The following is a 16,646-nucleotide window of genomic DNA, read 5'->3' as shown; positions in this document are numbered from 1 at the left end:
TTCATTTAGTTGAATTTCATGAAGACAAAACATTTAACTCATCAATCATGATTATAAATAACAATAATGGGGGTAAACATAAAAAAAACAACAAAAGAAAATAACATTCAGAAAAAGACCTGTTAAACCTATTGATAAATGAAGGATATCTAAAAATTTATTTGCAAGGGATTCCGGAAAATGCACAGTAAGAAAAACGTTTTAGAAAATATTCATTACGGCTCTTCCTTTCAGATATAACAAAGTGCAGATTGAAAGTTTATAAAGCGTGTTACGGCGGGATTTCTGATCTATTGCTATAGGTCTAGATCCCAACTCAGGTCGACTAAACCGTTGATACCTGTCATAGAGTAAAATTCAATCCACTACAAGTTTAATCAGTTAAGGACTTACACCACTCTAAAGAACCACTTACTACGAATAAGTTTTAAAAGTTTATTATAAAGCCAAAGTTAACTGGAGATACAAACATCTCAAAATAAGGTTCAAAAGATATACTGGTATCAATACAAACATAAATTTTCTAAATGCTCTTAGTCGCAGAAGAATATCACCAAAACCAATTCAAAAATCATCAGAGTTGCAAGAATAGACACAAGCTGTAGCTTGTGAGTCATTTACAGAAAGGAAGAAAAATCCAGATTATACTGTCCCTACACTAGACTAAGTGACATCCCTACTTAGTAGAATATTAACCTAAAAAGGTGTCAGCAGTGGTGACTGCCAAAGAAGATCACTCACTTCCCTTAATCTTCGTTGTGAATCGATGTCTCGCAGTTATCCTATCTGCCTACCCATCCGCTCTCTTAGGTTCCTCAGACCATCTGCTCTAACTCCACCCACGGGTGCTGTCCCTAATACAAAAATCACATTTACAATAGAAACGCCCTTTAGAGACGCCCCTCACGTGGTGTTGGTTCTGACATTTTCCATGCTGATACTCCTCTAGGCCCATCGTTAGCGTTGACCTTGCTTCTCAGGCTCTTCTCCGGCAGGACGGTACCCCCCAGGAAATTCCTGAAGCCTCCTCCAGGCCTGTGCCTGGCTCTCTGAACAAAACCCTATTCATCACTCTCTTGATTGGAACCTCCTCGCACCTGCAAACAGACACTTGTACAGTGGGCCCCAAATTCCGGCCTCCACCGTATCTTCTAAGTCGTAAACCTTCGAGCAGGCTCCGCAATTTATGCTTAACATGACATTCCTCTAACTAACACATGCAGATCAAAAGAAATGACCTTATCTATTCAGGCCTATTTAGAATTACATGAAAACGGGCCTGTGCACTCTGTAAACCTTTAATTTCTTAGTCTAAACAGTATTCTAACTTATTACACACAATGGTTATATAAAACACTTCTATAAAACATATAATTCAGTTCTATGATCAATAATACTTTGAATTACAACAACATTAAAATCCATATCATGTGAGAGTGTAACAACACCTTTCATTCTCTGTGAACTGCCATGTGGCCTACACATTTCTACGTTTAGCAGCATTACATTCTCCTCTACAACAGCCACATAACATGGGATTTCAACATCATTCTAACATCTCTACACACTTCTACATCAGCTATTCACACTGATATGCATTCTATTTTATTTAAACACTCTTATGTATTTTCACTCTATAAATTCGACACTCTTATGTAATCTTTACTAAACTGATACAACGTGCTTGTAAATATGGTGCACTTCTAATTTTTCAATTTTTTTTTCTCGATTTGCGCTCTCTCAGTTCCCCCCTTTGATGACTTTTAGTAGTCATCACCATCACAACACCATCCCTGAGGTATGAATTGAATCAAACTGAACTTGTTGCAGTACTCTCTCGTTTCATCATCTCTAGAGCCCTCAGACTCCTGTACTGATTATCCTGCATCGCAGCTAATCTCCTCTCCTGCTCTCTCATGGATCTCTGCAACCTATTTGATCTATACCATTGGTACAGCCGCACCAATCCCCACAAGGTGATTATACAAATCGCTATTATGATGATAGGTTTCAGTATGTACCAAATGAAACCCTTTCCTAGGTTGGCAAACCAACCTCCAACTTTACCCATTCCATGACCTACTTTTTCCCACACATTTACCTGTGTCAAATCCTCAATCTCATGATGAATTTCAGTGATGTTCCGTATATACTTTTCTAGAGGTTTTGAATTGTCTGGAATGTAAGTACAACATTCCTGAACCTTCAAAGCCTTACAGACTCCTCCCTCTTTGGCTAACAGAACGTCTAGAGCAAGTCGGTTCTGAAGAACCATTGCCCTTATCGATTGCATATCTCCCTCCACCAGCATTAATGATCTAGCAATACTGGCGGACAACCTATCTACAACTGTTGCCAATCTTCTAATCTTGACATCATTCAGTACTAACCTTAAAAGAGGAAACATAGCACCAAATACGTCTCCAACTACCTCCTCATCGCTTACATCCCTTCTTCCTCTAGCTTGAGTTCCTCCCTCTATAATTTCTAGATCCTTAGCATGGTATATTTTGGGGAAGACAATTGCTAAATAACATGATCCATACCAATTATCCGGTAGTTTCACGTATGCATTTCTTCCACAAACAAAATATACATTCGGGATCACCTGCATTCCCTTCAAGAAATCCTTGGTATAATATTCTAATTGGAAAGCATGTTCACAATTTACTTCTCCCACAAACACATTCTCATCATAGGTTTTACCCCTATATATACACAGTTTCCCTTTTTGCTCTCGATCTAAAGCTATTGGACCATTACTACCCTTTTTTTGTGTGACCTTTCCTCCTCGGTCCAGTCTGTTTTCCATTGGCCTGAAGCCTTTAAGATCTTCTGTCTCCTATACCGATCATCCACCTGCCCTATAAACCTTTTCTCAATTTCTGACACTTTACAAGTCAAATTATTTCTTCGGGCATGTGAAGTATCCAACATTTTCCAAGGAATGAAACATTTCTTTAATCTATCTTCACTCTTATAATAATCCCACTTGTTCATGTGCTTGTAATTTGGAACTTCTGGTAAAACAGCATCAAAATTTGAAAAATAATATTCAAAACCATCACGTTCATAAAATATACTAAGCAACAAACTACATGTGATTCCATAAGTCAATGGAAGATGATGATATCTAATACCTTCGTCTACAGAGGCTGGCAATTGCATGCACACGTAGCAATCCTTTGCCTCCATAGCATCAATATATTCATAAAGCAATTTAGCATATGCATTTGATTTGAAATTTCCCTGTGATTCATCCACATGCAACCTACGAGTCTCTGCTGCTAGTAAAGCCTTATCTTTCTCTGTATTGTCCCCCCTTTGACCAGCAGTAGTAGGTTTCTGTATCGATACCATTTTTGCTTCCTTTGTAGCCTTTTCTTCATTTTCATGTCCCACTACATATGATATAGTAACTACTAAAACTATAAGAAAAATTACTCCCACTAAAAGTGTGCCTACTATGCATTTTGTCTTGCGGTTTGGGTTGCCGGCCTCCATGATCTCAAGACAGTGTAGTTCTGATTTTCTTTCACAACACAAAGTCTCTTGTCTTTGCTTATTCAGCCTTTCCGAACCACACCTGGAAGCTGATAATCCCTTCTGCAAGATCAGTCTTTGAGTTCTATAGCAACAGACAACCCTAGCCCTTCTCCGTCCACTAAATGGGAAGTCCCTAAATTTCTTCTTCTACCACTTGGCGCTAGGTTATCTTTCAATCTGTTTATTTACAAAGTCTTTAACAATCTGGAATGATACGTGTTCCAGCGGCTCTAATCACGTATTCTAATATTTCCAAACGAAGAATGATCTCCTCGGGTGTTGGCCTCATTGATCAAAAAGTCGGAAATTCTATTCTGTTTAAAACCAGTTCTCTTATCCTGCTCAGATAAGGAGGATTAGGAATAGTGAGTGTCAGCAACCCTTCGACCTCCACTCCGGGTATCAACAACACTACTTCCAATGTTATGATTGGGTCAGTACTGGTCAATGTCACTTCCCTCACCCTCCCGGATCTCCGTGCACTGGACATCTGCAGCTAGGTAGGTCCACTCAGGAGTAGCGTATCTTATGCAGGGCACTCGCACCCTCCTCGATCTTCTCAGACCTTCCTGTTCCTGTCTTTGTGCACCTTCGTCCAGATCCGAGTCTTCAGATATATGAGCAAGAGTTCTCATTTGGAGTTGGCTTCAAGCTCGGCCTCTTCTTTCTTTCAGGCCAACTAGCTTCTCCACGCCTTGTTCTCCTATTTCTTGTCCTCACACTCGGTTCTTGATCACTCTTGTCTTGATCTGTGTCTGAGCCGTATTCACAGCAACTTTCTCCTTCGGTGGCAACTTCAATTTCACTGTCGTCCTGTCTTTCTTCTTCTGGATCTGTACACTTCCAACTTCTTCCGACACCCCCACAGCTTGACTGATCCCCTCTAGTGGTTCGCCGTCCACAGCTGGATTTTCATCTGTGAGAGGAGCTGTTTCTTCTAGGGGTGCTGGAACTCTTCAAGTATGGGAAGCATGAATCCAGTTTGGCAGCCCTCCTTACTTTACAGCAGTATTCGTTGTCAGGATTATTTGGTAGGGCCCCTTCCAACGCACGTCTAGGCAGTTCTTCCGGACGTGTTTCTTCACAAGCACCCAATCACCAGGGCACAAGTCGTGACATGTTATGTTATGTTATGTTATGTTAATTATTTATTTATAGAGCGCTCGTACGCCCGCAGGCTTCATGGCGCTATTGAATCTTTAGAACACAACACAGCTTTGGGTACTTAAGCAGGAGTAAATCAAATCCTAGTTTAGTTGCAATAAGCTTGTCTAAAGAGCAGAGTTTTAAATGCCTGCCTAAAGTCAAGAAGGTCCCCACTCTGTTTCAGGGTTAACGGCAGGGAGTTCCATAGGAAAGAGGCGAGATAATGGAAACTACTGCCGCCCTGACGCTTTTTCCTGTATACTGGGATCATCAGTAGCTCTTGTTGAGCGGATCGAAGGTTTCGTGGAGGGATGTATTTGCAAACTAAATTCCGAATAAATTTCGGACCTTTGCCCTGCAAGGCTTTAAAAATGATGCAGCCAGCTTTGAAACTAGCTCTCTGAGCCACTGGTAGCCAGTGGAGTTTTTCCAACCCTGATCTAATGGATTGCCATTTAGGTTGTTTAAAAATGAGCCTGGCTGCCTGATTTTGGACATATTGCAGTCTCTTCAACTGCCCTGCTGGAAGGCCAAGATACAGGCTATTGGAGAAATCAATCCGTGATAAAATTAAAGCAGCAATTGCCTGAATCAAGGCTGAGTGAGTTAAAAATTAAGATATTTTCTTTATCTTTCTCATTTGAAAGAAACACGTTGAAACTACCGTCCTTATATGATTTTTTAGTGAGAGATCCTCACTGAGGGTCACCCCTAAACTTTTAACTGTGTGGGACTTAATCGGTGGAATACCCATGTTAAGTGGCCAGAAATGGGGACCCCAACTAATTTCACTCTTCCCGGGCAGGATTAATTCCGTCTTGCCCGGGTTGAGTTTGAGATAGTTTAAGTTCATCCACTTCTGGATATGAGACATGGTGTCCTGAAAGTCTGCCACAGCAGTAGAGGAGTCTAGTGCAAAGACCAATTGCAGGTCATCTGCATAATTGAAGATTGTGACTTTATGGTTTTTCAGGGTGTACAGTAGAGGACGTAAATATAAATTAAAAAGGAGTGGGGAAAGAGATGATCCCTGAGGGACACCACAGGTGGAAACAATTTTTGGAGCTGTAAATGACCCTAATCTGACTGACTGAGTCCGTTCTGAAATGAAAGACTCTAGCCAGCTCAGAGCCGTGCCCCTGATGCCGGCTTGCTCGACACGGTTGACAAGAATGGTGTGGTCAACCGTGTCGAACGCAGCCGACAAATCAAGGAGCACCAGAGCCTGATGGACGTCTCTGTCTGCGTTGGATCTCAAGGTATTCTGGACCGCTAATATCACTGTCTCGGTAGAGTGGCCTGGACGGAAGCCTGCCTGATTCGGTTCTAAATAATCAGTGGATTCAATAAAACTCGAGACACAGTTAGATACATGGGCCTCCAAAATTTTGGACAGGTAGGGCAGCAAAGAAATTGGCCTGTAATTGGCAGGGTCGTGTGGGTCCAAACCCGTTTTTTTTATCAGAGGAATCAACAGGGCTTGTTTAAAACTGCTGGGTACTTTACCCTGGGCAAGTGAATCATTTAATAAAAAGAGGATACTTTGCGGGATGGCAAGTCCTATTTCTTTAAAAATATGAGGGGGGCAGATGTCATCGGGGGAACCTGATTTTACCCGGACCATAAGTTCCGAGAGGGTTTTTAGGTCAATAGGAGGGATGTTAACCAGTGCTTGGGGGTTGAGGAATATGTCATCTAATGGACTTAAAATAGGAGAACTGGTGATATTTTGTTTAATATTGATGATTTTATCCTGAAAGAAATCATTCAGTGTGTCACACAGTTTTTGAGTCGGGGTGATAGGAAGAGTTGTCCTATCATCGTTGCAGAGGTCATTTAAAATTTCAAAAATCTGCTTCGATTTATTCGAGGAGTTTAGGATTTTTGCAGAGAAAAAATCGGTTTTATGTTTTAAAAGCGTTTTTTGATATTGTTTCCTTGCTAGACAGTAAATTTCCTTGTCCTCTAATAGGTAGTTTGCTCTCCATTTCCTTTCTTTCTGTCTGATGCTAAGTTTTAGTTGTTTCAGTTCTGGAGTAAACCATTTGTGAGCTTCCTTCCCACGTGATGTAGGGAAATTTACTAAGGGGGCATGTAAATTAGCCGCTAGGCATAGCCACTGTGAAAGCGACTTATCGCTAGAATTTATATCCGTGTCCTGGAGGGGAAGGGAGGTGGTTAGAGTATTAAGAAAGGCAGGTAAATCCGCCGACCTCCATTTCCGAATTTGTCTGCCAACTTGTGGCCTTGGTTTGATCGACCCCTCTAAAACAAGAGAGAATTGAATTAAAAAATGATCTGACCAACTGCAAGGACATAAAGTAAGTGACTTTAAAGGAAGGTTAAGTGTCCAGATTTGGTCTAGGCTATGGCCTTTCTGATGGGTAGGGACATGGATCTGCTGTGTTAAATTAAGATCCATGAGTAAGTCATTAAGTTCTGCAGCTTGAGGGTCCGAGATGAAATTATCAAACCAGTAATTCAGGTCCCCTACTAAGAGAACCTTAGAGCAGTTGACAACACAGGAAGCCAGTTGCTCTGCCAAAAGGGAGGGAAAAGTAGCCATATACTGTGGAGGACGGTATACTAAAATCAGTACTAACGCTCCACAATCAGTATTTAACTTGATAACAATGTTTTCAGAGTCTAGGAGAGATAGCGATGGAAGTTCTCTAAATTGATAGTTTTTCCGGATAATGGCCGCCACCCCCCCCCCCCATTTTTCCTGAGGGGCGGTTTGCCAGAAGGATATAATAGTCAGAGGGAAGTGAGGCAAGTATGTCTGGAAGTGAATCAGAAGTACACCAGGTCTCCGTTAAAAGTAATATATCTGGACGGTCATTACTCAGTAGGAGAAATAAGTCTACCTGATGCTTGATCAAAGACCTAGTATTCAGGTAGGCACAGCGGAGCTCTAACCTCTGTTTGCTTGAAGTATCCTGACCTGTAAGTAATGTACCTTTAATGAAGGGGTCTATATCCACAGTGGCTCTTGATAGGCCCAATTGGGAAGTGCGTTTTAAAACATACGAAGGAATGTTAGGTCTCTTGAAGATGGAACTTCAGCAGCCTGCACCTGAAGAGACACAGAATGAATGACATCAGAAAGTCCCTTGCAATAATCCAGGATCAGGTCATCTGTAATATTCAACAAAGCTGTAGTTGGAACGGACGGAAGTCTCATTGCCCTCCCCATTAAAACCTCATGTGGAGAGAGACCTGTCCTCCTGTCTGGTGTACTACGCATACTCATGAGTACCAAGGGCAGAGCATCAGGCCAGCTTAAGGACGTCGATGAACATACTTTGGCTATTCGGGACTTTAGAGTTCCGTTTATCTGCTCCACGATACCTGAAGCCTCTGGTCGATAGCTACAGTGCAACTTCTGATCAATGTTTAATGCAGAGCAAAGCATCTTCACAACTTCGCTGTTGAAATGAGTTCCTCTGTCTGATTCCAAGGAGGTCGGCACCCCAAAGCGCGGGATCAACTCTCTAAGCAACAACTTTGCTACTGTGAGTGTATCGCACCTGCGTGTAGGGTATGATTCGACCCATCTGGAAAATATGCATACAACCACCAGAACATACCTGAGGCGGTTGCTTTTCGGCATCTCAATAAAATCTAATTGCATTCTGCTGAAAGGCCCCCCAGACCTCCCAATGTGACTCATTGTAACTGGTGTTCTTTTCCCTACGTTCAATTGCTGACATGTGACACATCTTTGACACACTGCTTCTGCTGCAATCCTAAACCTTGTATTATACCAAGTTTGCCTAAATACCCTCAGCATGGCATCTCTTCCTAAGTGTACTGGACCATGTATCTGTCGTGCCATTGGACTCACTAATTTATCAGGTAATACTGCCCTTCCATCTGCTGAAACCCACAGACCCATTTCACTTTTCACACAACCTGCTGTTTCCCATGCCTTTTTCTCAGAATCAGGTGCGTTCTCTTGCATGTCTTTTAAATCCTCCCAAGTATCAACTGTTTCTAGCATCATGTTTAACTCTGTCTTTTCCTGAGTCCCACCTACTTCCATTTCCGTGAAAGAATATCCTTGCTCCGCGCAGTAGCGAGCAACTTCGTCTGCATATCGATTACCTTGCGACACAAAATCTGTATTTTTGGTGTGGGCTACACATTTAACGATCGCAATTGCTGCTGGACCTTGTAATGCTTCTAACAACAGTCGCACAAATTCCCCATTTCGGATAGGCGAACCAGAGGAGGTCATGTAACCTCTCTGAGACCACAATTGCCCAAAATCATGAACTACACCGAAACCATATTGGCTATCGGTATAAATGGTGACTCTAATTTTGCTACCTGCTAAACAGGCACGTGTCAATGCAATGATTTCGGCTACCTGAGCGGAGTGTACTCCTTCCAGGCAAGCGGCTTCCACAACTCCAGTAATGGTGCAAACAGCATAAGCTGCTCTCAACCGACCAGTATCGTCTCTTAAACATGAGCCATCAACAAAGAAAATTTCATCAGGGTCAGTCAACGGCTCATCCACAATATCTGGTCTTGGCTTGGTGCATAGTTCAGTCACATCAAGGCAATCGTGATCTTCACATTCTTCGCCTTCTATATCATTAGGAAGTGGCATCAATGTAGCAGGATTCAAAACAGAGCACCTCTTAAGGGTCACGTTCTCCGCAGCAAGAATAACTTGCTCGTAGCGCGTGAGCCTATTACTGGTTAAGTGCTGTGTCTTGGTCCTGGTCATTAACAATTCTACAGAATGAGGTACATACACCACTAATTGGTGTCCCATCACTATATTTTCACACCTTTCAATGCTGACACCTGTTGCAGCAACGGATTTGAGACATCCGGGCAACGCTGCAGCTACCGGATCTAAAGTAGCCGAAAAGTATGCAACTGGTCTACGGGCATTTCCATGAGTTTGTACTAAAACTGACAAAGCACAACCCTCTCTTTCGCAGCAGTAAAGTGAAAATGGTTTTTCGTAATCAGGCATCCCCAAAGCTGGAGCACGGCACAAGTCCTCTCTCAGCTGTAGGAACAACATCAAACAATCCTTGTCCCATGGTACCGGATCACTCACCTCCTTGTGCGTCAGTTTTTGTAAGGGTTTTGCTTTCGGGGAAAAGTTAGCTATCCACTGTCGGCAATAACCAACCATTCCTAGGAACATCCTGACTTCTCTCTGTGTCGTAGGCGCATTCATCTTCATTATCGCCTCTATCCTATCTGGTGACACCTTGCGCTTTCCTTTTTCTACCCGGTGACCCAAGTACTGTACTTCTGTCAGACAGTACTGCAATTTGCTCGGAGATATCTTATGCCCATTTTCAGCTAAATGGTTCAGCAAGGCGATGGTATCAATCTTACAAGCGTCTTCCGTTCCTGACGCAACAAGTAGGTCGTCTATGTACTGGACCAGAACCGAGTTCTGTGGCAGTACTAGACTTTCAAGATTTTTCTTCAATAGCTGGTTGAAAATTGATGGGCTTTCTGTATACCCTTGTGGGATACGACACCATGTTGGGACACGATTTTCCAGCGTAAAAGCGAAAAGATACTAGCTCTCCTCATCTAATGGAATTGAAAAGAAAGCCTGACAAAGATCTATCACGGTGAACCACTCAGCTTGGAATGGTATATGAAACAATATCACTGATGGATTTGGTACCGCTGGACAACATGAAACAACTATGTTATTAATCTTTGGAAGATCTTGCACTATTCTAAATTTCCCACTAGGTTTCTGCAAACCCATAATCGGGGAGTTGCATGGACTACCCACGATTTCCTTCAGTATTCCCTGTTGAATCATAGAGTCAATTACGGGTTTTATTCCTGCAATCGTCTCCGGGGTCAATTTGTATTGAGGCGTTCTTGGATATTCAACATTTGGTTTTACCATGATCTTCACTGGTTCTACTCCTTTGATCAATCCTATCTCTTCTCCAGTAAAATCCCATACCTCTGATGACACCGTATCTCGCAAGTCCCAAGGAAGCTCCTCCACAGTCAGGGTAGGATACAGTTCTACGCATACTCTCGAATTTGCAATTTTAAAGGTAGCATCATCGTCTGTAGTCTGTACCTCCACTCCCAGAGGTGTGCAGTATATTGTGCAGTTCAGTTTGCACAATAAGTCTCTTCCTAACAGACACACAGAACTAGAATCACATACTACAAACTGATGTTCATCGGTGTAATTTCCTATTCTCACTAGCACTGGTTCTGTCAAAGGGTTAGTCATTCTCCTATTTGCGACTCCTACCACTTGAATTGTTTCCCCCGACATTGGTAGATCTGGAACCACTGCCGATCTCAAAGTTGATCGAGTAGCTCCTATATCTACTAAGAATGTTGTAGGACACCCTGCCACTTCAGCCTCAACGAACGGTCCTCTTTGATCCACCTCTAGAACTGCCCCGAGGGTACAGTCCTCCTCTCTACTTACACGTCGTCCCGTCAATGGATCAACGTAGTAACACTCTTCTTCGTCTATAAAAAGAGGCATTTGTCTATAGATCTTTCCCCCTGTCGCAATCTTTGGTGGCTGCGGGAACTGGGCTCGTGGAGCCGAAGTCCCCCCTTTGGCCACCTTACTCTTTGGCACTGTCCCCCTTTGAACTGGAACTTCTCGAACTTCCTCCTCCTCTACTTCTAGTTCTCCGTTTTCAGGGTTATAGGGACACTCGCGTTTCCAATGTCCCACCTGGTGACACTGGTGACACTTTGTCGTTTTTTTCAATGTAGCAATGTCTATTCTAAGTCTTGAGTTTTCCTCGCTGTTCTTATTCTGACTATTTGGTTTCCGTCCCATTGTCCCTGTTCCCTGTTGCTGCTGTCCACCCTTTCCAGCCGACTGCATCTGCACCATCATCAGTTTCTCCTTTAATTTCTTTGCTTTGGAATCTATTTCATCACTGCAATACCTTGCATATCTCAAAATTTCATCCAATGGTTTGTTTTGCCAACAAATTAAGTGTTGCTGAATCATCAAACAAATATCAGGTCTCAACCCCAAAACGAACTTCGATACAAACTGTCCTATATCTTTGGGATCCATTACATCTAATCCACTGTACTGTTTGAACGCTTTCAGCAACGCTCATAAAATTCATGAACTGTCTCCTTGGGTTCCTGTCTTGTTCGGTCTATTTTCACCCAATCTTTATCTTGTGGTGGCACCTTCTCCTTCAGCCATGTCATCACCCTTTCATATTTTAACTTTACTGTTTCCATTTGTACGAGCATCCCTTTCTGGTTCTGCAGTTGGCCATTCGACACTAACCTTGCATGCTATCCACAAGTCTCCTGGGACCACAATGTCAAATAAGATGTTCAAATCAGTCCACAATACTTTTGAAATCTTGACAAACCTCTCTACCTGCTTGTACCACTCTACGGGATTTTCCCTTAACTTCGGAAATGAATTGGTAAATGCAGCCAAATCTCCCTACTCCAGGGCACGTGTACATAACTCCCATTCGCTATTTCTCGCAAAGGGAATGCCTCCATCTGCAGTAGCCTTCCCTCCGGAGACATCACATTTGCGCTCCGCCTAACAGTTCCCTTCTTGGACCACCTCTCTTCCCATTTGTCCAGATCTCTCCATGCTCTTATTCCTGTGATCAGTTCCCTTATGTGTGTTTTTAATCCAGTTGTCCTCCTCTCTTCTAAGTCCTGATCTGAATAATGCAACCTATGGTTACCCTGCAATGCCTTTGTTCTGGACAAATCTACCATATACTTGTCTGCCAGTTCAGACAGTTTCTCATGAGTTGCTCTTGCCTTTCGAGTAATATCCTTTGCTATAAACAGCAGCTCATCTTGTTCGTACATGTCAATCCTTTCTAAAGGCAACACACCATCTATTATCTCGTCCAGGTCAGATTTTAAGCTGGTCACATCGAGTCTTTTGGCTTTTATCACAGCTTTCAGTATGCTATCTCTAGAGAGTCCATTTACATCTCTCCCATCACAGCTCTAAGTCCTACGTCTGGGCTCAGGCGTATTATGGGGAGTCCTCCCATGCTCCCATCTCTCCAGGTCCCATGCAGTTCCATCCTCTCTGGGTGTATAGTGAAACACTTCTCTATTTCCCATAGTCCCACATTTCCCATTCTGCCTGGTTTCTCTAGGTGCATGGTAAGACATTCCATTATTCCCCATGCCTTCGCAATTTGCCTGTGATCTCTGATCACTCGACACATGGCGGTTCCCCATGTTCCCACGATTCCAGTGCTGTACATTATCATCAGGTGCGTGGAGAGTGCACTTAAACCTATCCCTGTACTCTTGTGTCCTTTGGTCTCCCTCACTTTGAATGAGACGAGACGTCTCTCCACACTCCGTACTTCTACCTTTTCGCTCCTGCCCATTTCCACCGTCAATATGACGTGTAACTCCTCTACTCTCCTGACTTTTACCGTCAAACTCCTGACTGCTTTCGAAAGCCCCGCAGTGAGATAATGTCCCGTTGCCTCGACTTCCCCATCCAGCTTCTGCTCTTGACCTGTTGCTCGGCTTCTGTGGACCTATCCCATTCCTTCAAGTCAGCCCTCAACTCTTTATAGGATTTCGGCCGTGGTCCCCTCAGGTCCATCGGTCCTCTCTGACCCCCCTGTTCTGCTACGGGATCCACTGCTGAATCCAATGGGGTGCTCCACGTTATTGGTCCTGGCAATTGCCTCCAGGCATTTGTCGTGTTATTCCTTCTTTCCATCTCAACTCTTTCTCTGTCTAGGCCGTACCTGTTCTTCCTCTCTCCCGTTCTCTGGGTGATAAACCGACACTATAGGACCTATGGTAACGGGTACTTGAAGAGCATCTGGCAATCCATAAGACTCAACCCTCTCTGTTGCTGGCATCTTCTGCACCACAACCCTTCCGACTACTCTCTGTACAGTACTATGTTGAGGTGTCTCCTCACCTTTGGTAGGTACCCAATTCGTTATAGGGAGTGTCCTGTTCCCTTCTATGTCAACCCTATCTTCCCTTGGGAGCTCAGTACCTTCTATCTCCCTATTTTCCGGAGGCGGTCTATCTATCAACAACCTATTTATTAGGCCATCCTCCGACTCGCTCTCGTCATCCTCTTCTATGGGTCTCTTTTCTCCTGTAACCTCTCTCACTGGGTACAACTTATCCACCTCAATCGTCTGTACCCTCCATTTCTTGGCTTCCGCATCCCATTTGGCATCTTGCACTGCCCTTATTGATCGCCTTACCCTTTCTTGGCGCCTGTTCTGATTCCTGTCGTGCGCCGCCCTAATCCACGCATTAAGTGCCTCAAACTGTGTTGGTCTAGGCAAAGAACTCAATGAGGACATAACTGCTTTCAGCTGATGCAACACTTCTAATCTAAACGTTCCGTATTTCGGAAAAGTCAGTTCCTCATTCCCTTCTGTAATCTTACTCCAAGTATCAAGCCACAGTATAGTATGCAACCCAACATTCGTTGCCATATAGTGAGCTGGTGTACCCTCTGGCGGTGCCTCTTCCCCGTAATAAGATTCTCTTCTTTTTCTCTTAAAGATCGCTCTCAAACATTTAAAACACTTCATGTTCGAAAACTACAACATTTCTATTTTCTCCGCGTTCGTTTACTTCCTGATGACAATCCACCAATCCCAGCACGGTTCTCGTTAACCGGCCTATCACAGCGCGGCTTCACACCAACCGGCCTATCACAGCGCGGCTCTCGCTGACGTCACACCAATCGGCCTATCACAGCGCGGCTTCACACCAACCGGCCTATCACAGCGCGGCACTCGCTGACGTCACTCGTCCCCCTTCGCAGCAGTTCCCCTCCTTTCTCCGCTCGTCTCCCGGTCATGCATGCGTCCCATTCATACTCTGAAAAATGATTACTTCCGACCAAGCGATCACTTTCCTTGACTGTACGCCCACAGTCTAACTGTAATTGTCACCTTAACTGACGAAATGTCTTCCCGTGTACGTCCAGACAATCGCCTTAACTGATAGGTAAGGTTACTTACACACGGTAACTTTCGACCTGCGTCCGTTACCCACACACTCACTCTTGTGTTCCCCCTATCTCGGTCCTGCGGGCGATCAATGGTACCTCATGACCCCCTTTACTCTGGTCGACAACTACTCTGGATGTTCGATACACCCGAACCACTTAAGCTCTTCTCCGAACTTAAGATTTTCCCCCAGCCAGGTTGCGCGCGCTCACAACCCTCTCTCAATCACACTACAGACTTTCAACTCCGCATGACATTACAATACAGATACAACACAAAACACCGCAATCTGTCAACGCATGACCCTTGTTATACTCACTCTCGTCCGACCCTGCTGCTTTTCTCTCGCACCGTCAGCACCTTCTTCGGCAGGCGATTCTTCCGCTGCTCATCTCTCGATCTCTAGGGACCTTGGGGTAATCTTAACCTAGTCTAGATCACCTTCCTCTAGAAGGTTACCATCCTTGTCTGCTACCAACTGTTACGGCGGGATTTCTGATCTATTGCTATAGGTCTAGATCCCAACTCAGGTCGACTAAACCGTTGATACCTGTCATAGAGTAAAAGGCAATCCACTACTAGGTTAATCAGTTAAGGACTTACACCACTCTAAAGAACCACTTACTACGAATAAGTTTTAAAAGTTTATTATAAAGCCAAAGTTAACTGGAGATACAAACATCTCAAAATAAGGTTCAAAAGATATACTGGTATCAATACAAACATACATTTTCTAAATGCTCTTAGTCGGCAGAAGAATATCACCAAAACCAATTCAAAAATCATCAGAGTTGCAAGAATAGACACAAGTTGTAGCTTGTGAGTCATTTACAGAAAGGAAGAAAAATCCAGATTAGACTGTCCCTACACTAGACTAAGTGACATCCCTACTTAGTAGAATATTAACCTAAAAAGGTGTCAGCAGTGGTGACTTCCAAAGAAGATCACTCACTTCCCTTAATCTTCGTTGTGAATCGATGTCTCGCAGTTATCCTATCTGCCTACCCATCCGCTCTCTTAGGTTCCTCAGACCATCTGCTCTAACTCCACCCACGGGTGCTGTCCCTAATACAAAAATCACATTTACAATAGAAACGCCCTTTAGAGACGCCCCTCACGTGGTGTTGGTTCTGGCATTTTCCATGCTGATACTCCTCTAGGCCCATCGTTAGCGTTGACCTTGCTTCTCAGGCTCTTCTCCGGCAGGACGGTACCCCCCAGGAAATTCCTGAAGCCTCCTCCAGGCCTGTGCCTGGCTCTCTGAACAAAACCCTATTCATCACTCTCTTGATTGGAACCTCCTCGCACCTGCAAACAGACACTTGTACAGTGGGCCCCAAATTCCGGCCTCCACCGTATCTTCTAAGTCGTAAACCTTCGAGCAGGCTCCGCAATTTATGCTTAACATGACATTCCTCTAACTAACACATGCAGATCAAAAGAAATTACCTTATCTATTCAGGCCTATTTAGAATTACATGAAAACGGGCCTGTGCACTCTGTAAACCTTTAATTTCTTAGTCTAAACAGTATTCTAACTTATTACACACAATGGTTATATAAAACACTTCTATAAAACATATAATTCAGTTCTATGATCAATAATACTTTGAATTACAACAACATTAAAATCCATATCATGTGAGAGTGTAACAACACCTTTCATTCTCTGTGAACTGCCATGTGGCCTACACATTTCTACGTTTAGCAGCATTACATTCTCCTCTACAACAGCCACATAACATGGGATTTCAACATCATTCTAACATCTCTACACACTTCTACATCAGCTTTTCACACTGATATATGCATTCTATTTAAATTAAACACTCTTATGTATTTTCACTCTATAAATTCGACACTCTTATGTAATCTTTACTAAACTGATACAACGTGCTTGTAAATATGGTGCACTTCTAATTTTTATTCTCGATTTGCGCTCTCTCAAGCGCATACAAAGATCAATAATAT

At 43.3% G+C, this 16,646-nt stretch overlaps 1 protein-coding gene across 1 annotated transcript in view; it reads right to left on the bottom strand.

Annotated features, from left to right (window-relative positions):
- The window catches only part of OTOGL (otogelin like), a 1,067,300-nt gene that overhangs the window by 242,948 nt on the left and 807,706 nt on the right, over positions 1-16,646 (bottom strand). The window lies entirely within an intron of this gene.

This window comes from Lissotriton helveticus, chromosome 1_1 (genome assembly GCF_964261635.1).
Source record: "Lissotriton helveticus chromosome 1_1, aLisHel1.1, whole genome shotgun sequence".
NCBI lineage: Eukaryota > Metazoa > Chordata > Amphibia > Caudata > Salamandridae > Lissotriton > Lissotriton helveticus.
Note: the sequence above shows the minus strand (reverse complement) of the source record. Positions and strands in the feature narration are given on the sequence as shown.